The sequence below is a fragment of the Coregonus clupeaformis genome, chromosome 5, assembly GCF_020615455.1.
Source record: "Coregonus clupeaformis isolate EN_2021a chromosome 5, ASM2061545v1, whole genome shotgun sequence".
Lineage (NCBI taxonomy): Eukaryota > Metazoa > Chordata > Actinopteri > Salmoniformes > Salmonidae > Coregonus > Coregonus clupeaformis.
In genome coordinates, this window is record NC_059196.1 from 38,572,619 (window position 1) to 38,596,156 (window position 23,538).

The window sequence follows — 23,538 nt, forward strand, 5'->3', positions numbered from 1 at the left end:
GCCCCCAGGTGGAGAAGAATGGGCAAAAATCCCAGTGGCTAGATGTGCCAAGCTTATAGAGACGTACCCCAAGAGACTTGCAGCTGTAATTGCTGCAAAAGGTGGCTCTACAAAGTATTGACTTTGGGGGGTTGAATAGTTATGCACGCTCAAGTTCTGTTTTTTTGTCTTATTATTATTAAAAATATTTTGCATCTTCAATCGTCGTCGGTGACCAGTCCTACCACAGTCGTGTCGTCAGCAAACTAGATGATGGTGTTGGAGTCGTTCTCAGCAACGCAGTCATGGGTGAACAGGGAGTACAGGAGGGGACTGAGCACACACCCCTGAGGGGCCCCCGTGTTGATGGTCAGCATGGCGGATGTGTTGTTGCTTACCCTCACCACTTGGGGGAGGCCCGTCAGGAAGTCCAGGATCCAGTTGCAGAGGGAGGTGTTCAGTCCCAGGGTCCAGAGCTTGGTGATGAGCTTGGAGGGGACTATAGTGTTAAATGCTGAGCTGTAGTCAATTAACAGCATTCTTACATAGGTATTCCTTTTGTCCAGGTGGGTAAGGGCATTGTGTAGTGCAATAGAGATTGCATCATCTGTGGATCTGTTGGGGTGGTATGCGAATTGGATTGGGTCCAGGGTGTCTGGGATGATGGTGTTCAAAGCATTTCATGGCTATTGATGCGAGTGCTATGGGGCTATAGTCATTTAGTCAGGTTACCTTGGTGTTCTTGGGCACGGGGAATATGGTGGTCTGCTTGAAACAAGTTGGTACTACAAACCGGGTCAGGGATAGGCTGGAAATGTCAGTGAAGGGGCCTCCCGAGTGGTACAGCGGTCTAAGGCAATGCATGGGGCATCCCAAATGGCACCCTATTCCCTATATAGTGCATTACTTTTGATCAGACAAGTATGGGCTCTGGACAAAAGTAGTGCCCTATATAGGGAATAGGGTGCCATTTGGGACGTAGACATTTTTATCACAGTTTGTTACGCTTAGATAATGTAAATATAAGGTTCGGTCAACGTCATGTACCGAACAGGCAGGGTTTCATCCCAAATGGCACCCTATTCCCTATATAGTGCACTACTTTTGACCAGGGCTCATAGGGCTCTGGCCAAAACTAGTGCACTGTATAGGGAATAGGGTGCCATTTGGGACTCATGCAAAAACAGTCAGGGTTTAATTCACAAGCAGAGATGGTCAGAGAGAGAGAGCTGTGGGAAGAACTAGTCCTACACACGCTACATTGTTTGTGGACTTTGCAGAGATTCTGGCTCCCATCCCAAGACCACTTCCTGATTCTGGCTCCCATCCCAAGACCACTTCCTGATTCTGGCTCCCATCCCAAGACCACCTCCTGATTCTGGCTCCCATCCCAAGACCACTTCCTGATTCTGGCTCCCATCCCAAGACCACCTCCTGATTCTGGCTCCCATCCCAAGACCACCTCCTGATTCTGGCTCCCATCCCAAGACCACTTCCTGATTCTGGCTCCCATCCCAAGACCACTTCCTGATTCTGGCTCCCATCCCAAGACCACTTCCTGATTCTGGCTCCCATCCCAAGACCACTTCCTGATTCTGGCTCCCATCCCAAGACCACTTCCTGATTCTGGCTCCCATCCCAAGACCACCTCCTGATTCTGGCTCCCATCCCAAGACCACTTCCTGATTCTGGCTCCCATCCCAAGACCACTTCCTGATTCTGGCTCCCATCCCAAGACCACTTCCTGATTCTGGCTCCCATCCCAAGACCACTTCCTGATTCTGGCTCCCATCCCAAGACCACTTCCTGATTCTGGCTCCCATCCCAAGACCACTTCCTGATTCTGGCTCCCATCCCAAGACCACTTCCTGATTCTGGCTCCCATCCCAAGACCACTTCCTGATTCTGTCTCCCATCCCAAGACCGCTTCCTGATTCTGTCTCCCATCCCAAGACCACTTCCTGAATTGAGTTTGTTATATCATCTACTCATTGATTGCTGCATGGCCTGTCTGTCTGTCTGTCTGTCTGTCTGTCTGTCTGTCTGTCTGTCTGTCTGTCTGTCTGTCTGTCTGTCTGTCTGTCTGTCTGTCTGTCTGTCTGTCTGTCTGTCTGTCTGTCTGTCTGTCTGTCTGTCTGTCTGTCTGTCTGTCTGTCTGTCTGTCTGTCTGTCTGTCTGTCTGTCTGTCTGTAAATTGATAAGGAAACTGATTAGCCTATCTGTAGTGTCTGCTTCTCTCACTGTAGTCATTTAAACAGCCTGCCAGCAAGACATTCCTTTGAAAAAGTATTCCCTGCTTTTGACCAGGGCCCATAGGGAGAGGAGAGGAGACCAGGGCTCTGGTCAAAAGTATTGCACTATGTAGGGAAAAGGGTGTGATGAGGGACACAATCGAAACGTAGTGGTTGAGTCTAAGGTTGGGGTCAGCACCTTGTCTGCAGACTGAGTCTCTCTCTCTCTCTCTCTCTCTCTCTCTGACAGGAAGCCAGCTCAGCCTACCCACAGTAATCACCCAGTCTAGACATAAATGACAGTCCTCCTCAACTTCCTGCGTCTGCGGCCTATATGGTTCACTATAGGCCCTGGTCAAAAGTATTGCACTATATTGGGAATAGGGTGCTATTTGGGATACACAGTCTGGACTGCCTTTAGTCAGACAGATGGAGAGGGAGAACAGGCTTTCTCTGCTAGTGAGGGAGGGAGGGGGGGAGGGAGAGGGAGAGGGAGGGGGGAGGGAGGGAGAGGGAGAGGGGGGAGAGGGAGGGAGAGGGAGAGGGGGAGGGAGAGGGAGAGGGGGGAGGAGAGGGAGAGGGAGGGAGGGAGGAGGGAGGGAGGGAGAGGGGAGAGGGGGGGAGAGGGAGGGGAGAGGGAGAGGGGGAGGGGGAGGGAGAGGGGAGAGGGAGGGAGGGAGGGAGGGAGCTGCTGTGCTGTGCTGTTTGGTTATCAGGAAGGAGTCTGTTCCCCAGTATAACCCCAGGGCTTGTATGCAAAGCTGCTTGTAGAACCACATGATGTGATGTAGCCCTGACTGACTGACTGGCTGACTGACTGGCTGACTGGCTGACTGACTGACTGGCTGACTGGCTGACTGGCTGACTGACTGACTGGCTGACTGGCTGACTGACTGACTGGCTGACTGACTGACTGACTGACTGGCTGACTGACTGACTGACTGGCTGACTGACTGACTGACTGGCTGGCTGACTGACTGGCTGACTGGCTGACTGGCTGACTGACTGACTGGCTGACTGACTGACTGGCTGACTGACTGACTGGCTGACTGGCTGACTGACTGACTGGCTGACTGACTGGCTGACTGACTGGCTGACCCGACTGACTGACTGACTGGCTGACTGGCTGACCGACTGGCTGACTGACTGGCTGACGACTGACTGACTGACTGGCCGACTGGCTGACTGACTGGCTGACCGACTGGCTGACTGACTGACTGACTGACTGACTGGCTGACTGACTGACTGACTGGCTGACTGACTGGCTGACTGACTGGCTGACTGACTGACTGACTGACTGGCTGACTGGCTGACTGACTGACTGGCTGACTGACTGGCTGACTGACTGGCTGACTGACTGACTGACTGGCTGACTGACTGACTGACTGGCTGACTGACTGGCTGGCTGGCAGGTTGAAAGGGTTGTTTTCTGCAACATAGGATAGCCGTCTCTCCTCCCTGTACCCTCTGCAGTTCATCTCATCTCTGACGTTGCAGCAGCCTGATGACATCACCGGTGCTATGACAACAATGCTTCAGCCTTTCATTCTCTCACAGTTTTATTTTGGAGCAGAACGGACCAAATTTGAAGACACACATACCACCTCTCTCCAACTGGGCACAGACGTCAATTCAACGTCTAGATTTGATTTACATTTGGTTGAGTTGTCAACTAATGTGAAATCAACAAAAAATGTCACAATGTCATTGGATTTAGGATAAAAGTTGCATGAAAAACAGTATAATTCCCTTACGTAGATGACTGTTTTCAAATCCAATCAGTTGTCCATGTTTATTCAACGTCATCACATTGACCTTTTTTGGTTGAAATCCCTTTGAAACAACGTTGATTCAACCAGTTTTTGCCCAGTGGGTTCTCTCTCTCTCTCTCTCTCTCTTCTCTTCTCTCTCTCTCTCTGCCTCCATGTCTTTTTGATGAGATGAGAACACGTTCTCTGTGTTTCGGAGAACACGTTCTCTGTGTTTCGGAGAACACGTTCTCTGTGTTTCGGAGAACACGTTCTCTGTGTTTCGGAGAACACGTTCTCCAACCCTCCTTCTTAATCACAGACCAGATGAGATATCTTTTTACCCACACGCACTCTTTCATTCTGCAGCCAAAAGATGTGATGTGATGTTTATGTCCAGGAATGATTCTGAGAGAGAAGTGTTTGATTAAGATAGATTAATCAGTCATATAGCCTTCAACTGGTGCATGAATCAATATTCTAGGAGCTCTGTGTCTGTGTCTGTATTGTTGGGCAAGGTTGTATCTGGAAGGGGGGTGTAGTGAGTATGTTAGGGGGGGTGTAGTGAGTATGTTGGGGGGAAGTATGTTAGGGGGGGTGTAGTGAGTATGTTAGGGAGGGGGTGTAGAGAGTATGTTAGGTGGGGGGTGTAGTGAGTATGTTAGGGAGGGGGTGTAGTGAGTATGTTAGGGAGGGGGTGTAGTGAGTATGTTAGGGAGGGGGGTGTAGTGAGTATGTTGGGGGGGTGTAGTGAGTATGTTAGGGGGGGTGTAGTGAGTATGTTAGGGAGGGGGGGTGTAGTGAGTATGTTAGGGGAGGGGGTGTAGTGAGTATGTTAGGGAGGGGGTGTAGTGAGTATGTTAGGGAGGGGGTGTAGTGAGTATGTTGGGGGGGTAGTGAGTATGTTGGGGGGGTATAGTGAGTATGTTAGGGAAGGGGGGTGTAGTGAGTATATTAGGGAGGGGGTGTAGTGAGTATATTAGGGAGGGTGGTGTAGTGAGTATGTTAGGGAGGGGGTGTAGTGAGTATGTTAGGGAGGGGGTGTAGTGAGTATGTTGGGGGGGGTGTAGTGAGTATGTTAGGGGGGTGTAGTGATTATGTTAGGGGGGTGTAGTGAGTATGTTGGGGGGTGTAGTGAGTATGTTGGGGGGGGGGTGTAGTGAGTATATTAGGGAGGGGGTGTAGTGAGTATGTTAGGGAGGGGGGGTGTAGTGAGTATGTTAGGGAGGGGGGTGTAGTGAGTATGTTAGGGGGTGTAGTGAGTATGTTAGGGAGGGGGGGTGTAGTGAGTATGTTAGGGAGGGGGGTGTAGTGAGTATGTTAGGAGAGGGGTGTGTAGTGAGTATGTTAGGGGGGGGGGTGTAGTGAGTATGTTAGGGAGGGGGGGTGTAGTGAGTATGTTAGGGAGGGGGGTGTAGTGAGTATGTTAGGGAGGGGGGTGTAGTGAGTATGTTAGGGAGGGGGTGTAGTGAGTATGTTAGGGAGGGGGTGTAGTGAGTATGTTGGGGGGGGGTAGTGAGTATGTTGGGGGGGGTATAGTGAGTATGTTAGGGAAGGGGGTGTAGTGAGTATATTAGGGAGGGGGGTGTAGTGAGTATATTAGGGAGGGTGGTGTAGTGAGTATGTTAGGGAGGGGGGTGTAGTGAGTATGTTAGGGAGGGGGGTGTAGTGAGTATGTTGGGGGGGGGTAGTGAGTATGTTAGGGGGGTGTAGTGATTATGTTAGGGGGGTGTAGTGAGTATGTTGGGGGGGTGTAGTGAGTATGTTAGGGGGGTGTAGTGAGTATATTAGGGAGGGGGGTGTAGTGAGTATGTTAGGGAGGGGGGTGTAGTGAGTATGTTAGGGAGGGGGGTGTAGTGAGTATGTTAGGGGGGTGTAGTGAGTATATTAGGGAGGGGGTGTAGTGAGTATGTTAGGGAGGGGGTGTAGTGAGTATGTTAGGAGAGGGGTGTGTAGTGAGTATGTTAGGGGGGGTGTAGTGAGTATGTTAGGGAGGGGGTGTAGTGAGTATGTTAGTGAAGGGGGTGTAGTGAGTATGTTAGGGAGGGGGTGTAGTGAGTATGTTAGGGAGGGGGTGTAGTGAGTATGTTGGGGGGTGTAGTGAGTATGTTGGGGGGTGTAGTGAGTATGTTAGGGAGGGGTGTAGTGAGTATGTTGGGGGGTGTAGTGAGTATGTTAGGGAGGGGGGTGTAGTGAGTATGTTGGGGGGTGTAGTGAGTATGTTGGGGGGGTGTAGTGAGTATGTTAGGGGGTGTAGTGAGTATATTAGGGAGGGGGTGTAGTGAGTATGTTAGGGGGGTGTAGTGAGTATATTAGGGAGGGGGTGTAGTGAGTATGTTAGGGAGGGGGTGTAGTGAGTATGTTAGGGAGGGGGGTGTAGTGAGTATGTTGGGGGGGTGTAGTGAGTAGGTTAGGGAGGGGGTGTAGTGAGTATGTTAGGGGGTGGTGTAGTGAGTATGTTAGGGGGGTGTAGTGAGTATGTTAGGGAGGGTGTAGTGAGTATGTTAGGGAGGGGGTGTAGTGAGTATGTTGGGGGGGTGTAGTGAGTATGTTAGGGAGGGGTGTGTAGTGAGTATGTTAGGAGAGGGGGGTGTAGTGAGTATGTTAGGGAAGGGGGTGTAGTGAGTATGTTAGGGGGGGTGTAGTGAGTATGTTAGGGGTGGGGGGGTGTAGTGAGTATGTTAGGGGGGGTGTAGTGAGTATGTTAGGGAGGATGGGTGTAGTGAGTATGTTAGGGGGTGTAGTGAGTATGTTAGGGGGGGTGTAGTGAGTATGTTAGGGGGGTGTAGTGAGTATGTTAGGGAGGGGGGGTGTAGTGAGTATGTTAGGGAGGGGGTGTAGTGAGTATGTTAGGGGGGTGTAGTGAGTATGTTAGGGAGGGGGTGTAGTGAGTATGTTAGGGAGGGGGGTGTAGTGAGTATGTTGGGGGAGGGGGTGTAGTGAGTATGTTAGGGGGGGTGTAGTGAGTATGTTAGGGAGGGGGTATAGTGAGTATGTTAGGGAGGGGGGTGTAGTGAGTATGTTAGGGAGGGGGTGTAGTGAGTATGTTAGGGAGGGGGTGTAGTGAGTATGTTAGGGAAGGGGGGTGTAGTGAGTATGTTAGGGGAGGGGGGTGTAGTGAGTATGTTAGGGAGGAAGTGTAGTGAGTATGTTAGGGAGGAGGGTGTAGTGAGTATGTTAGGGAGGGGGGTGTAGTGAGTATGTTAGGGAGGAAGTGTAGTGAGTATGTTAGGGAGGGGGGTGTAGTGAGTATGTTAGGGAGGAAGTGTAGTGAGTATGTTAGGGAGGAGGGTGTAGTGAGTATGTTAGGGAGTAGGTGTGTGAGATTTAGTAGTGTAAGTTTGATGCTTCTGAGGCAATTAACAAGGAGACGGAGGAGGTCTGGGGGAGAGGTGGGGGAGGTCTGCATTGCAGTGTTAGCTGTGCCACTAGAGATCCTGGTTCGAATCCAGGCTCTGTCGTAGCCGGCTGCGACCGGGAGACCCATGGGGCGGCGCACAATTGGCCCAGCGTCGTCCAGGGTAGGGGAGGGAATGGCCGGCAGGGGATGTAGCTCAGTTAGTAGAGCATGGTGTTTGCAACGCCAGGGTTGTGGGTTTGATTCCCACGGGGGGTATTTAAAAAATATATAATAATGTATGCACTCACTAACTGTAAGTCGCTCTGGATAAGAGTGTCTGCTAAATGACTAAAATGTAAATGTAAATGTCTGGGGGAGAGACAGGGGAGGTCTGGGGGAGAGGTGGGGGAGGTCTGGGGGAGAGGTGGGGGAGGTCTGGGGGAGAGGTGGGGGAGGTCTGGGGGAGGTCTGGGGAAGAGACAGGAGGTGTGGGGGAGAGACAGGGGAGGTCTGGGGGAGAGGTGGGGGAGAGACAGGAGGTGTGGGGGAGAGACAGGGGAGGTCTGGGGAGAGACAGGGGAGGTGGGGGAGGTCTGGGGGAGAGACAGGAGGTGTGGGGGAGAGACAGGGGAGGTCTGGGGGAGAGACGGGGGAGGTCTGGGGGAGAGGTGGGGGAGGCAGGAGGAGGGAGGGAGAGTGGATTTAGAAGAAGGTAACAGACATTCCGGCTGCCACAGCACTCACTTCTCAGCCTGGGGGGAGGATTCAGAGAACGAGGGAATGAGGGAGAGGGGGGAGGGGAGAGGAGGGAGGGATCAGAGAGTGAGCAAGGAGGAGGAGGGAGGGGTTTTACAAACAGCCACAACCCCTCCCTCTCTCCCTGCTCTATCCCTCAGTTCCTCAAATTCAAATCAGCCTGGTAGGCAGCACACCGCGAACGCTGCAGCCAGCCAGCCAGTCACACTATACCGACCCAGTCTTCCCTCCGTACTGTTGAAAGAGGAGTGGATTCTGGAGCCACTAGAATGTAGCGTGAAATGTCTCCAGTGATGTGGGGACTTCTCTGAATCTGAGCGGTCTGTCTGGGGGATAGAAAGGTGGAGGTAGCTGTCTAGTTTTCAGCTCACAGCAAGGTAAGGTAACGCATTGCCATTTGCTGCAGGGTATTTGCGTGTAATCGGTGTCTGTGTGTGTGTGTATTTTTGTCTGTTTACAGCGTTTTAGTGTAGCAGGCTGTGTGTCTCTCCCTCTCTGTGTGTGTGTGTGTGTGTGCCTGAGATAGTAGCAGAGGCAAATGGCTCCTTGGCTTTAAATCCTTTTCCCTCCTAAAGGAGGTGTGAAGAAACCACATCAAAGACGTTTCTATCTGAGGTCTCGTCATTTTCACAACTAAAGCAAACTAACAGATGGACATTTTTGTTACATTGCTGGTATTCTTATTTTACACAATACTATAAAATGCAGTTGCTAAATGTAATGTAAATGTAGTAGCTACATGTACAAGTTAGCATGAGGGGAATGACTAGTCTGTTGATGATGCGAAGGCAAGCCCCTTTCCTGCGCACGCCTGTGGGTCATGTGATGTCACGGGGGTCTACTACACTTGGGGAGGGGGGTAGCAGAGCCGGTTAGCCAACCAGCCTAGGATATTGCTGTGACACTACGCTGGGTCTTTTAACCTGTAATAATCCTGTGTTTCTGGTGACAACTTTTAACTGCAACTACATACAGCAGGCCTATTGTTTTTCTCCCTACTCGATGTGAGACGGCAACAATCCAGTCATCCAGCCGTCTGCTGCGTTGTCATGACAAAGCACTGGTGGTGGTATTGTGGAGCTGAGAAGAGAGAGAGAGAGAGAGAGAGAGAGAGAGAGAGAGAGAGAGAGAGAGATGATGAATTGCAAATAGGATAGCAGAGCTGCTACTGGTGGGATGCGTCCCAAATGGCACCCTATTCAATATGCGGTGCACTACTTTTGACCAGAGCCCTACAGGGAATAGGGGGCCATTTTGGATGCAACCAAGGAGAATCCCTAGTGCGTGTCCTGGGGGGTGGGTGGGGGGGGGGCTGTAGGTTTGTTTAATCTGAATCTATTTAAACCCAGGCTGCTTGCAACTGTGTCTTTTGTGCTGAAGGAAGCCTGGAGCAGGGTGAGAATGGCTCATCTGCTGCCTGTCATAGTTATGGAAATGTAGCTTAGCACCGTCATCCTAGAAGGTCAGGGTAATAGGCCTCTGGTTTTAATGCTCAGAGACTAGGACTAGCTCATCTGATATTCAGTGATAAGAGTTAAACAATTGAGATAGAGAGAGAGAGAATTTGTGTACATTGAAGACAGAACACCACTATTTTAAAGGCCGCAGGCCTCCTGAGTTTGAAAACCTTGAATTCAATCACACACAAGGATTCCCTTGAGAAAGCAAACACTTTCTTTAAACACAGCTTGATCAAATCAAATCAAATTTTATTGGCCACATGCGCCGAATACAACAGGTGCAGACATTACAGTGAAATGCTTACTTACAGCCCTTAACCAACAGTGCATTTATTTTAAACAAAAAAAGTAAGAATAAAACAACAACAAAAAAAGTGTTGAGAAAAAAAGAGCAGAAGTAAAATAAAATAACAGTAGGGAGGCTATATATACAGGGGGGTACCGTTGCAGAGTCAATGTAGCGGGGCACCGGCTAGTTGAGGTAGTTGAGGTAATATGTACATGTGGGTAGAGTTAAAGTGACTATGCATAAATACTTAACAGAGTAGCAGCAGCGTAAAAAGGATGGGGTGGGGGGGCAGTGCAAATAGTCCGGGTAGCCATGATTAGCTGTTCAGGAGTCTTATGGCTTGGGGGTAGAAGCTGTTGAGAAGTCTTTTGGACCTAGACTTGAGTCGCATAGGCTGCGTCCCAAATGGCAACCCCTTTCAGTGCTCCCTATATCAGTGCTCCCTATATCAGTGCTCCCTATATCAGTGCTCCCTATATCAGTGCTCCCTATATCAGTGCTCCCTATATCAGTGCTCCCTTTATCAGTGCTCCCTTTATCAGTGCTCCCTATATCAGTGCTCCCTATATCAGTGCTCCCTTTATCAGTGCTCCCTATATCAGTGCTCCCTTTATCAGTGCTCCCTTTATCAGTGCTCCCTATATCAGTGCTTGTTTTATGTGTGTTCATGTGATATCTGAGTGTCTCTAACATTACAGCAAACATAGCTAAAAACGTTAGCTGACGTGGGCTAGTTGATCAGCTGGACAGTTCTAAATAGCTCTAATAAGGTCTGAAATTAAATTACTGCCATAACAGCTGCTGATGTACTACCCAGTGTCCAAAGGTGTGTCCAGGCTCTGTCGTAGCCGGCCGTGACCGGGAGACCCATGGGGCGGCGCACAATTGGCCCAGCGTCGTCCAGGGTAGGGGAGGGAATGGCCGGCAGGGATGTTGGTAGAGCATGGCGTTTGCAACGCCAGGGTTGTGGGTTCGATTCCCGCGGGGGGGGCCAGTATGAAAAATAAATACAAATATGTATGCACTCACTAACTGTAAGTCGCTCTGGATAAGAGCGTCTGCTAAATGACTAAAATGTAAGTGTACCGTGTGCATTCTACTATTAGAATACACTGAAACTTCTGTACTTTATCATTTTACATTTTAGTCATTTAGCAGACGCTCTTATCCAGAGCGACTTACAGTTAGTGAGTGCATACATTTTTCATACTGGCCTAGAATTTTTGTTACTTTCGGTACTTTTGTCAAATGTGTCTCACGTCGTATATGGATTGAGAGGATGAAGTCTGTCTAGTAATTTGTCTAAATCTTCTCAGGGGGGCAGTAGTAACCTAGCCAGGATACTTGTCTTCTCAGGGGGGGCAGTAATAAGCTAGCCAGGATACTTGTCTTCTCAGGGGGGCAGTAGTAACCTAGCCAGGATACTTGTCTTCTCAGGGGGGGCAGTAATAAGCTAGCCAGGATACTTGTCTTCTCAGGGGGGGCAGTCGTAACCTAGCCAGGATACTTGTCTTCTCAAGGGGGCAGTAGTAGGCTAGCCAGGATACTTGTCTTCTCAAGGGGGCAGTAGAAGGCTAGCCAGGATACTTGTCTTCTCAGGGGGGCAGTAGTAAGCTAGCCAGGATACTTGTGCATGCAGCTGACACACAGCGCGAGCCACATTTGAGTAGCAAGGGAGAGGAGAGAGAAAATGCCGACAGCATGGCTTCTTCTAACGAAAACATCATACCTCCACGCCCGCAGCTTGTTGACAAAACTATACTTTGTTTACAAAGCAGATGAGGGCCAGCCCACTGAAACAACTACTAAGCAAAAGGTGTTACAGAGCAGTGCAGTGGAAGGGAGGTTTAGTTCCAAAACGACTAACTATTTTACACATTACATTAGCATTCTAACGTTATTCCACTAGCAACTCAATTCAAATCATATTTTTGTGATAATGACATGAACATATATTCAGCATGACATTCACATGAGCATTATCATATGATTACAACCTAAAAGTAATGTGAAATACACTCAACTTATCTATGACAACAATACATTTAGACTACTTCCTGTTTATTTTACATTTACATTTACGTCATTTAGCAGACGCTCTTATCCAGAGCGACTTACAAATTGGTGCATTCAACTTATGATAGCCAGTGGGACAACCACTTTACAATATATATATATATCCACTTTTTTTCTTCTTCTTTTTTTTTGGGGGGTGGTGGTGGTGGGGGGTAGAAGGATTACTTTATACTATTCCAGGTATTCCTTAAAGAGGTAGGGTTTCAAATGTCTCCGGAAGGTGGTCAGTGACTCCGCTGTCCTGGCGTCGTGGGGGAGCTTGTTCCACCATTGGGGTGCCAGAGCAGCAAATAGCTTTGACTGGGCTGAGCGGGAACTGTGCTTCTGTAGAGGTAGGGGAGCTAGCAGGCCAGAGGTGGATGAACGTAGTGCCCTCGTTTGGGTGAAGGGTCTGATCAGAATCTGGGCTTGCTAGCAGTAGCCAGCCAGCAGCCCTGGGCAGAGCATTGCATTCTGGGAATGTAAATGCACTCTGGGAATCGTAGTATGCTGTGTAGAATCCATTGTATTTCTATGGTGTGTAGACTATTGCAATATAGAAGCTTCAGAAATGAGCTTCAAAGTGTTTTTAATGTCGTTTTGGAACTAAACTATTTATTTAGTACATTAAAGGATTTACAGTATATAGCAGTAATGAATAATGAATCATAGTTCTAAAGCAATTAGGGTTAAGTGCCTTGCTCAAGGGCACATCGACAGATTTTTCACCTAGTCGGCTCGGGGATTAGAACCAGCAACCTTTCGGTTACTGGCACAACGCTCTCAACCACTAAGCTACCTGCCACCCCGAATCATAGTTCTAATGAATGTCATTTGACCCATTGTTATGGCCATAGATGAGCAAATTAACCCTGATATGTATCAAATTTCATTTTAAAATAGTTAAGATGTAATTGTACAATTATTTTCTATGCTCTGAGTCTCGTGGTTTTGAATCAGGAACATTTAAGATATTCTTCTATTATTTAACATGGTGTTTTATTTTTTAAAGAACTGAATATAGAATATTATATTCTATTTGTTATTTTAGTTGTACTATCAGTTATCAACATGTTGTTCAATGTTGAAAAAAAGTAAGCCTAGTGGTTATTCTTTGACTAAATAAAGCACTTTCTTTTTTTTTATCGAGTATCGTTTTGGTATTCGTTTTGTGATACTAAAACTGGTATCGGTATCGAAGTCAATTCTGGTATCGTGACAACACTAATTACAACTTTCAGGCAGAACAGGGTGGTATTGTTGTCCTGGACTAGAGGGCCTGTAGGACTGTGTGATCAGGAGGACTGTATGTGTGTGTGATCAGGAGGACTGTATGTGTGTGTGACCAGGACTGAATGTGTGTGTGTGACCAGGACTGTGTGTGTGTGTGACCAGGACTGTGTGTGTGTGTGTGTGTGTGTGACCAGGACTGTGTGTGTGTGTGACCAGGACTGTGTGTGTGTGTGACCAGGACTGTGTGTGTGACCAGGACAGCTTGGAGCAAGCCCAGACGTTTCTGTTTCTTCCCAGCTTTGTGTAGTCGTGTGGCAAGATCCAGGTGGGTCATGCCTCAGGGGGCTGGTGAGAAGGAAGAGTGGGGGTGGGGGGTCCTAGGTGTTAGGGTTAGCTCCTGGTGGTTAGGGTTAGCTCCTGGGGGTTAGGGTTAGCTCCTGGTGGTTAGGCTTAGCTCCTGGGGGTTAGTCTTAGCTCCTGGGGGTTAGTCTTAGCTCCTGGGGGTTAGGGTAGGCTACTAGGGGTTAGGGTTAGCTCCTAGGGTTTAGAGTTAGCGCCTAGGGGTTAGGGTTAGCTCCTAGGGTTTAGAGTTAGCGCCTAGGGGTTAGGGTTAGCTCCTAGGGGTTAGGCTTAGCTCCTACGGATTAGTCTAAGCTCCTGTGGGTTAGTCTTAGCTCCTGGGGGTTAGGGTTAGCTCCTATGGTTTATGGTTAGCTCCTAGGGTTTAGGGTTTGCTCCTAGGGGTTAGGGTTAGCTCCTAGGATTTAGGGTTTGCTCCTAGGGGTTAGGGTTAGCTCCTAGGGGTTGGAGTTAGCTCCTGGGGTTTAGGATTAGCTCCTGGGGGTTTAGGGTTAGCTCCTGGGGTTGATTGAGAGGTGAGTGGAAGGGGAAGGTGTCTGCAGGTTCGCTTTGCTCCTCGGCTAGGCAACGTGAACGTCTATGCCTCGCATACTCCCTTAAAACTTAACTTGATAAACGAGTAAAAAGCCGGGAATAGTACAGTTTATTCCTCTTGAGACGCCGAAGCCAGTATACACAAAATTAATCTAAGTTAACTCAAGAAATCTGTAATTAATTTAGACTTTTTTGCCAAGGAGGTCGTAGTCGCACAATTTGACATCTAACTAAGATGATTGGTGCAGTATTTCTCGAGTGGAAAAAAAGTACATGAAAACGAGTCGACTCTTGTTGAATGACAACAAAAACTTCATTGAAAAATCCCTACTGTTGACCAGTCACCGACGAAAGGGATTAGACTTCGGCTACCGAACCTCGGCTAACGAACCTCGGCTACCGAACCTCGGCTTGCCTCAGGAAGACATGTAGTGTGCCCGAACAGCTGAAAAGACCTTTGCCAAAAACCCAAATGAACAAAAACGTCACAAAATGTTGTCAAAGTACAGGTCTTTCAGAAAGTATTCATACTCCTTGACTTATTCCACATTTTGTAGTGTTACAGCCTGAATTTAAAAGGGATTCAATCGATTTTTTCTCTCTCAACTATCTACACACAATACATAATGATAAAGTGAAAATATGTTTTTAGACATTTTTGCAAATGTATTGAAAATGAAATACAGAAGTAGGTCATTTACATAAGTATTCACACCCCTGAATCAATACATGTTAGAATCACCTTTGGCAGCATTACAGCTGTGAGTCATTTTGTGTTAATCTCTAAGATCTTTGCACACCTGGATTGTACAATATTTGCCCATTATTACACTGCTCAAAAAAATAAAGGGAACACTTAAACAACACAATGTAACTCCAAGTCAATCACACTTCTGTGAAATCAAACTGTCCACTTAGGAAGCAACACTGATTGACAATACATTTCACATGCTGTTGTGCAAATGGAATAGACAACAGGTGGAAATTATAGGCAACTAGCAAGACACCCCCAATAAAGGACTGGTTTTGCAGGTGGTGACCACAGACCACTTCTCAGTCCCTATGCTTCCTGGCTGATGTTTTGGTCACTTTTGAATGCTGGCGGTGCTTTCACTCTAGTGGTAGCATGAGACGGAGTCTACAACCCACACAAGTGGCTCAGGTAGTGCAGCTCATCCAGGATGGCACATCAATGCGAGCTGTGGCAAGAAGGTTTGCTGTGTCTGTCAGCGTAGTGTCCAGAGCATGGAGGCGCTACCAGGAGACAGGCCAGTACATCAGGAGACGTGGAGGAGGCCGTAGGAGGGCAACAACCCAGCAGCAGGACTGCTACCTCCGCCTTTGTACAAGGAGGAGCACTGCAAGAGCCCTGCAAAATGACCTCCAGCAGGCCACAAATGTGCATGTGTCTGCTCAAACGGTCAGAAACAGACTCCATGAGGGTGGTATGAGGGCCCGACGTCCTCGGGTATGGGTTGTGCTTACAGCCCAACACCGTGCAGGACGTTTGGCATTTGCCAGAGAATACAAAGATTGGCAAATTCGCCACTGGCGCCCTGTGCTCTTCACAGATGAAAGCAGGTTCACACTGAGCACATGTGACAGAGTCTGGAGACGCCGTGGAGAACGTTCTGCTGCCTGCAACATCCTCCAGCATGACCAGTTTGGCGGTGGGTCAGTCATGGTGTGGGGTGGCATTTCTTTGGGGGGCCGCACAGCCCTCCATGTGCTCGCCAGAGGTAGCCTGACTGCCATTAGGTACCGAGATGAGATCCTCAGACCCCTTGTGAGACCATATGCTGGTGCGGTTGGCCCTGGGTTCCTCCCTAATGCAAGACAATGCTAGACCTCATGTGGCTGGAGTGTGTCAGCAGTTCCTGCAAGAGGAAGGCATAGATGCTATGGACTGGCCCGCCCGTTCCCCAGACCTGAATCCAATTGAGCACATCTGGGACATCATGTCTCGCTCCATCCACCAATGCCACGTTGCACCACAGACTGTCCAGGAGTTGGCGGATGCTTTAGTCCAGGTCTGGGAAGAGATCCCTCAGGAGACCATCCGCCACCTCATCAGGAGCATGCCCAGGCGTTGTAGGGAGGTCATACAGGCACGTGGAGGCCACACACACTACTGAGCCTCATTTTGACTTGTTTTAAGGAAATTACATCAAAGTTGGATCAGCCTGTAGTGTGGTTTTCCACTTTAATTTTGAGGGTGACTCCAAATCCAGACCTCCATGGGTTGATAAATTTGATTTCCATTGATCATTTTTGTGTGATTTTGTTGTCAGCGCATTCAACTATGTAAAGAAAAAAGTATTTAATAAGATTATTTCATTTATTCAGATCTAGGATGTGTTATTTTAGTGTTCCCTTTATTTTTTTGAGCAGTGTATTTTCAAATTTTTCTAGCGCTATTAAATTGGTTGTTCATCATTGCTAGACAACCATTTTCAAGTCTTGCCATAGATTTTCAAGAAGATTTAAGTCAAAATTGTAACTAGGCCACTCAGGAACATTCACTGTTCTTGGTAAGCAACGCCAGTGTAGATTTGGCCTTGTGTTTTAGGTTATTGTCCTGCTGAAAGGTGAATTCATCTCCCAGTGTCTGGTGGAAAGCAGACTGAACCAAGTGTTCCTCTAGGATTTTGCCTGTGCTAGCTCATTCCATTTATTTTTTATCCTGAAAAACTCCCCAGTCCTTAACAATGACAAGCATACCCATAACATGATGCAGCCACCACTATACTTGCATATATTGAGAGTGGTACTCTGTAATGTGTTGTATTAGATTTGCCCCAAACATAACACTTTGTATTCAGGACAAAAAGTTAATTACTTTGCCTCATTACTTTAGTGCCTTGTTGCAAACAGGATGCATGTTTTAGAATGTTTGTGTTATGTAAAGGCTTCCTTCTTTTCACTCTGTCAATTAGGTTACTATTGTGGAGTAACTACAATGTTGTTGATCCATCCTCAGTTTTCTCCTATCACAGCCATTAAATAAACTCTGGAACTGTTTTAAAGTCACCATTGGCCTCATGGTGAAATCCCTGAGGGGTTTCCTTCCTCTCCGGCAACTGAGTTAGGAAGGACGCCTGTATCTTTGTAGTGACTGGGTGTATTGACACATCTTCCAAAGTGTAATTAATAACTTCACCGTGCTCAAAGGCGGGGATCATCAATTAGATTCAGCTGCGGGCCGATTTCTTTCTTGAGCGGATGGCCAGGGGGCCGGAACATAATTACAAATAATTTGTAGACTTGAAAATTGACCGCAAGAAGCCCAAACAGATATATTTGACTAAAACATAATAATTTCAAACCTTGCTTATGTGATCACATGGGATGGGAGCCAAGGCTTCACGGTGGACCTGGAGATCTGGAGATCAGATCTGATTTGGATCCATAGACTCCGCAGCATCTTCTGTATAGATCAGATCTGAGCTGTATAGATGCAAAGCTGGTACGGTCATAGAATTGCGTGCTTATTTTTTTAATGATCCTGTTCTGGAATTTTCTATTTGTACCTTTGATATTGAACTCTGCTTAGTTGAGGAAGCATTTCGCTGTATGGTTTACCTGTTGTATTCTGTGCATGTGACAAATAAACTTTCATTTGATTTGATAACCAGATTTTCTTCTGACAGTCTGAAGAGGACTCTGTCTCTTTCTCGAAAATCTGGAGTCATATTTGGAAACTTGGCATCTTGACTGTACCAAATGGCACCCTATTCCCTATATAGTGCACTACTTTGGGTCCTGGTCAAGTGTAGTGCACTACTTTGGGTGCCATTTGGGACGACGGCCTTTTCAGACGACGGTCAGTTCAGTTCAGTACAGGGTTACACTCCTGTCTGCGTATGTCATCACAGTTTCAATAGAGGACGTCTACTCTGTCTTCCTGGCCTGCCTGTGTTCGGCTACTTTGAAGATCGAGTGTCTTTAACAGTTTTATAGGGAACCTTACGTCACCCTATTAAAATGCGTTCAACCTCTCTATTCCCTGCTCAGATTGAGATGAGGGTTTAAATGAAGAGGAAGGGGTCTGTCCCAAATGGCAGCGCTCTGGTCAAAAGTCGTGCACTACGTAGGGAATAGGGTGCCATTTGGGACGGAGACTCAGATTGTGTGTCTGCGTGTTTTGAGTGTTACGTAAAGAAATAGCCAAGCCACATGGCGTAGCGGCACTTCAGCTTGATATTGTCGCTCACTGACCTGGAAAACATTTGATCGCTTCACTGGAAGGAGATTCTAATCACGACGGATTAACTGAGAACACATTCTCAATACATCACCGCTGTTCTTTTAGCTGCTAACTGTCCTTGGCTTTGTGTCATTGTGTCCGGGCAGTGTGTGGTCAGCTAACGCTTTGTGTTTTTGGGTGTGCCCGAACAACCGATTTTAAAACCCTCACCGAAGTCCAAAACAAACAAAAATGTCACAAAATGTTGTCATAATATATTCACAAACTCTTCCAAACTGTTTCGGCCGGGAAGCATGTGGACGCCTTAACACAGAGATGTTAACCCCACCCTGTGCTACCTGATGCTAATAAACGTGAGGTGTCCTATGCTAGATGCTAATAGCTGCTAATGCTAATAGACGTGAGGTGTCCTATTCAATATACTGTATTCATCCCTGAGTGGCAGTTATGGAGGGCGATGCTAATGCTAATAGCTGTGAGGTATCCTATGCTTGATGCTAATGCTAATAGCTGTGAGATGATTGTAGAGCCATTGGAATGCAGATTTTGTCATGATGATCATGGGGGGAATTCCAACAATGGGAATGTTAATTAGCACCTTCGCTTGCAGTGACTTGGCGCATTTCCAAACAGGATTTACCCCAGTGTTTTACCCCAGTGTTTTCCCCAAAAGGCTCAGACTTTTCTGTTTCCATCTACGTGGGCCGGTACCTGTGTCTCACTGGGCCTTGGCTCCAGCGGGCCTGCTCTCACTTGGGGCCAAAGCCAGGCCACTGGTACCTTTCAGCTTTCATTTACATAACAATGACTAACTGTGAACTTTAACACCTTCTCACAAAGGAACTGTTTTGATGATGCAGAGTTGTTAATTCTGCTCTTCACATGTCCTCACTGTCAGCTCTAGATATGGAAACACCATGTCCCTAGTATAACATAAGGGTGTATCCACTAGGATAACATAAGGGTGTATCCACTAGTATAACATAAGGGTGTATCCACTAGGATAACATAAGGGTGTATCCACTAGGATAACATAAGGGTGTATCCACTAGTATGTTTGGGGATGTGAAGTATTACTTATAAGACTTGTGGAAGATGAAGGTCTTAAGTATGAAGCAGAAAATTGAAGGCAGCGTGTTTTGATGAACTCTACGGACTACATTTTACATTTTAGTCATTTAGCAGACGCTCTTATCCAGGGCGACTTACAGTTAGTGAGTGCATACATTTTTCATACTGCGTCATATCAATGTTCTCACTGTATATGTCGTCCTGTGGTGTGAGAAGGTCATGGTGGGATTTCTTCATGTGTTGATGGTGTTGATGGTTGAGTTGATGGTGTTGATGGTTGTGTTGTTTGGATCAGAAGTCAGTTAGTTGTCCTTTAGTCTGATGATCTGATCTTCTCATTGATGTGACATTCTCGTTTGTTACAGCGACTGTATAACTTTAGAAGGGAAGGGTTAACAATCACACCACCATGCTTTTCTCGCTTGTGGGTCAGTTTTTTTTATTTTTATTTTTTTAAAGCTTCCCATACACATGATTTTACCGCCGCACATTTATCAAAGTTTCAGTTAAATACTTTTTTCAAGACAAAGCTATTACTTCCTAGTGAAAATCCTCACATCACCAAATGAGAAAACACTGAAGCGAGGCCTGAAGAGAAACAACTCTGTCATTGATGTATTTAGAGTTGCCCAGTGACATATCAAAGAACACACTGTTGTTCGCTTCGTAAAGTCTCAGACACAGAGTCTTTTGTTCGACCTAATTTTAAACCTTCAAAGGTAGAAGAGATGGAAAGACCATTTATCTGTTTGACACGGTAATGGGGATGAAGCTGTGGCCAGATCTGGAAGTTTCAGGCCTTCATGTTGTCAGCTGTTCTTTCATCTGAGTGTGTGTGTGTGTGTGTGTGTGTGTGTGTGTGTGTGTGTCGGTGAGTGTTGTGTGTTTTGAGGACATTCTTGGCTAGTGATGCAGCAGTCTGTCTGCCTGGGCTAAATATAAACAGCAGGAATTCTACCCCGACAGAACTGCTGTTTCTGGGGCGCAGGGATCACTGTTATTGTTTGTCTTACTTGTCCCAGGTGTAGAATCCCCCACCCACACCTAGTTCTGTTCACTGTTGGGGGGAATGACCATAGGGGGAACAGCAGGCAGAGTAAAGACTGTTGAGGGGATGATGACCATAGGGGGAACAGCAGGCAGAGTAAAGACTGTTGAGGGGGTGGGGGTGATGACCATAGGGGGAACAGCAGGCAGAGTAAAGACTGTTGAGGGGGTGGGGGGAATGACCATAGGGGGAACAGCAGGCAGAGTAAAGACTGTTGAGGGGGTGGGGGAATGACCATAGGGGGAACAGCAGGCAGAGTAAAGACTGTTGAGGGGGTGATGACCATAGCGGGAAGAGCAGGCAGAGTAAAGACTGTTGATGGGGTGGGGGTGATGACGATAGGGGGAACAGCAGGCAGAGTAAAGACTGTTGAGTGGGTGGGGGTGATGACCATAGGGGGAACAGCAGGGGGCACTAACTCCAAAAAGTTTTGGGACTCTGTAAAGTCCATGGAGAATAAGAGCACTTCCTCCCAGCTGCCCACTGCACTGAGGCTAGGAAACACTGTCACCACCGATAAATCTACAATAATCGAGAATTTCAACAAGCATTTTGCTACGGCTGGCCATGCTTTCCACCTGGCTACCACTACCCGGCCACCAGCTCTGCACCCTCCGCTGCAACTTGCCCATGCCCCCCGAAATTGTCACAACCCTATTACTAGCCTGTTCAACCTCTCTTTCGTAACGTCTGAGATCCCCAGAGATTGGAAAGCTGCCGCGGTCATCCCCCTCTTCAAAGGGGGTGACACTCTAGATCCAAACTGTTACAGACCTATATCCATCCTGCCCTGCCTTTCGAAAGTATTTGAAAGCCAAATTAACAAACAGATCACCGACCATTTCGAATCCCACCATACCTTCTCCGCTATGCAATCCGGTTTCCAAGCTGGTCATGGGTGCACCTCAGCCACGCTCAAGGTCCTAAACGATATTATAACCGCGATCGATAAAAGAGAGTACTGCGCAGCCGTCTTCATCGACCTGGCCAAGGCTTTCGACTCTGTCAACCACCGTATTCTTATCGACAGACTAAATAGCCTTGGTTTCTCTAATGACTGCCTCACCTGGTTCACCAACTACTTCTCAGATAGAGTTCAATGTGTCAAATCGGAGGGCCTGTTGTCTGGACCTCTGGCCGTCTCTATGGGGCTGCCACAGGGTTCAATTCTCGGGCCGGCTCTCTTCTCTGTGTATATCAATGATGTTGCTCTTGCTGCTGGTGACTCTCAGATCCACCTCTACGCAGACGACACCATTTTGTATACATCTGGCCCTTCATTGGACACTGTGTTAACAAACCTCCAAACAAGCTTCAATGCCATACAACACTCCTTCCGTAGCCTCCAACTGCTCTTAAACACTAGTAAAACTAAATGCATGCTCTTCAACCGAACGCTGCTTGCACCCGCCCACCCGACTAGAATCACTACTCTCGGCGGGTCTGACCTAGAGTATGTGGACAACTACAAATACATAGGTGTCTGGTTAGACTGTAAACTCTCCTTCAAGACTCACATTAAGCATCTCCAATCAAAAGTTAGATCTAGAATCGGCTTCCTATTTCACAACAAAGCCTCCTTCACTCATGCTGCCAAACATGCCCTGGTAAAACTGACTATCCTACCGATCCTTGATTTCGGCGATGTCATTTACAAAATAGCCTCCATCACTCTACTCAGCAAATTGGATGTAGTCTATCACAGTGCCATCCTTTTTGTCACCAAAGCCCCATATACTACCCACCATTGTGACCTGTATGCTCTTGTTGGCTGGCCCTCACTACATGTTCGTCGCCAAACCCACTGGCTCCAGGTCATCTATAAATCACTGCTAGGCAAATCCCCGACTTATCTTAGCTCACTGGTCACCATAGCAACACCCACCCGTAGTCTGCACTCCAGCAGGTATATCTCACTGGTCATCCCCAAAGCCAACACCTCCTTTGGCCGCCATTCCTTCCAGTTTTCTGCTGCCAATGACTGGAACGAACTGCAAAAATCTCTGAAGCTGGAGACTCTTATCTCCCTCACTAACTTTAAGCGTCAATTGTCAGAGCACCTTACCGATCACTGCACCTGTACACAGCCCATCTGTAATTAGCCCACCCAACTACCTCATCCCCATATTGTTATTTATTTTGCTAATTTGCACCCCAGTATCTCTATTTGCACATAATCTCTTGCACATCTATCATTCCAGTGTTAATACGAAATTGTAACTACACTGCTCAAAAAAATTAAGGGAACACTAAAATAACACATCCTAGATCTGAATGAATGAAATAATCTTATTAAATACTTTTTTCTTTACATAGTTGAATGTGCTGACAACAAAATCACACAAATTATCAATGGAAATCAAATTTATCAACCCATGGAGGTCTGGATTTGGAGTCACCCTCAAAATTAAAGTGGAAAACCACACTACAGGCTGATCCAACTTTGATGTAATGTCCTTAAAACAAGTCAAAATGAGGCTCAGTAGTGTGTGTGGCCTCCACGTGCCTGTATGACCTCCCTACAATGCCTGGGCATGCTCCTGATGAGGTGGCGGATGGTCTCCTGAGGGATCTCTTCCCAGACCTGGACTAAAGCATCCGCCAACTCCTGGACAGTCTGTGGTGCAACGTGGCGTTGGTGGATGAAGCGAGACATGATGTCCCAGATGTGCTCAATTGGATTCAGGTCTGAGGAACGGGCAGGCCAGTCCATAGCATCAATGCCTTCCTCTTGCAGGAACTGCTGACACACTCCAGCCACATGAGGTCTAGCATTGTCTTGCATTAGGAGGAACCCAGGGCCAACCGCACCAGCATATGGTCTCACAAGGGGTCTGAGGATCTCATATCGGTACCTAATGGCAGTCAGGCTACCTCTGGCGAGCACATGGAGGGCTGTGCGGCCCCCCCAAAGAAATGCCACCCCACACCATGACTGACCCACCGCCAAGCCGGTCATGCTGGAGGATGTTGCAGGCAGCAGAACGTTCTCCACGGCGTCTCCAGACTCTGTCACATCTGTCACGTGCTCAGTGTTTTTTTTGCCATGATGCTCCTGTACTGCCCGCGTCTGAGTGAGGAAGCGGGGAGAACAGGCCATGGCTCGGGTGGCTGGACTCCCTGATGATCTTCTTGGTCTTCCTGAGACACCTGGTGTTGTAGGTGTCCTGGAGGTCAGGCAGTGAGCACCCGATGGTGGGTTCGACTGAGCGTATCACCCTCTGAAG

The 23,538-nt window shown here is 47.7% G+C and overlaps 1 protein-coding gene across 4 annotated transcripts in view; it reads left to right on the forward strand.

Annotated features, from left to right (window-relative positions):
- Window positions 1-23,538, forward strand: part of LOC121566851 (rho guanine nucleotide exchange factor TIAM1) — a 195,513-nt gene that overhangs the window by 45,331 nt on the left and 126,644 nt on the right. The window contains exon 1 of one of the 4 annotated variants that reach the window (XM_045214384.1): window positions 8,217-8,431. The exons of the other annotated variants lie outside the window; for them this stretch is intronic. The gene's annotated coding sequence lies outside the window, so the exon portion shown is untranslated. Of the gene's footprint in view, window positions 1-8,216; window positions 8,432-23,538 lie in introns of those variants that run through there. 4 annotated transcript variants of the gene reach the window in all.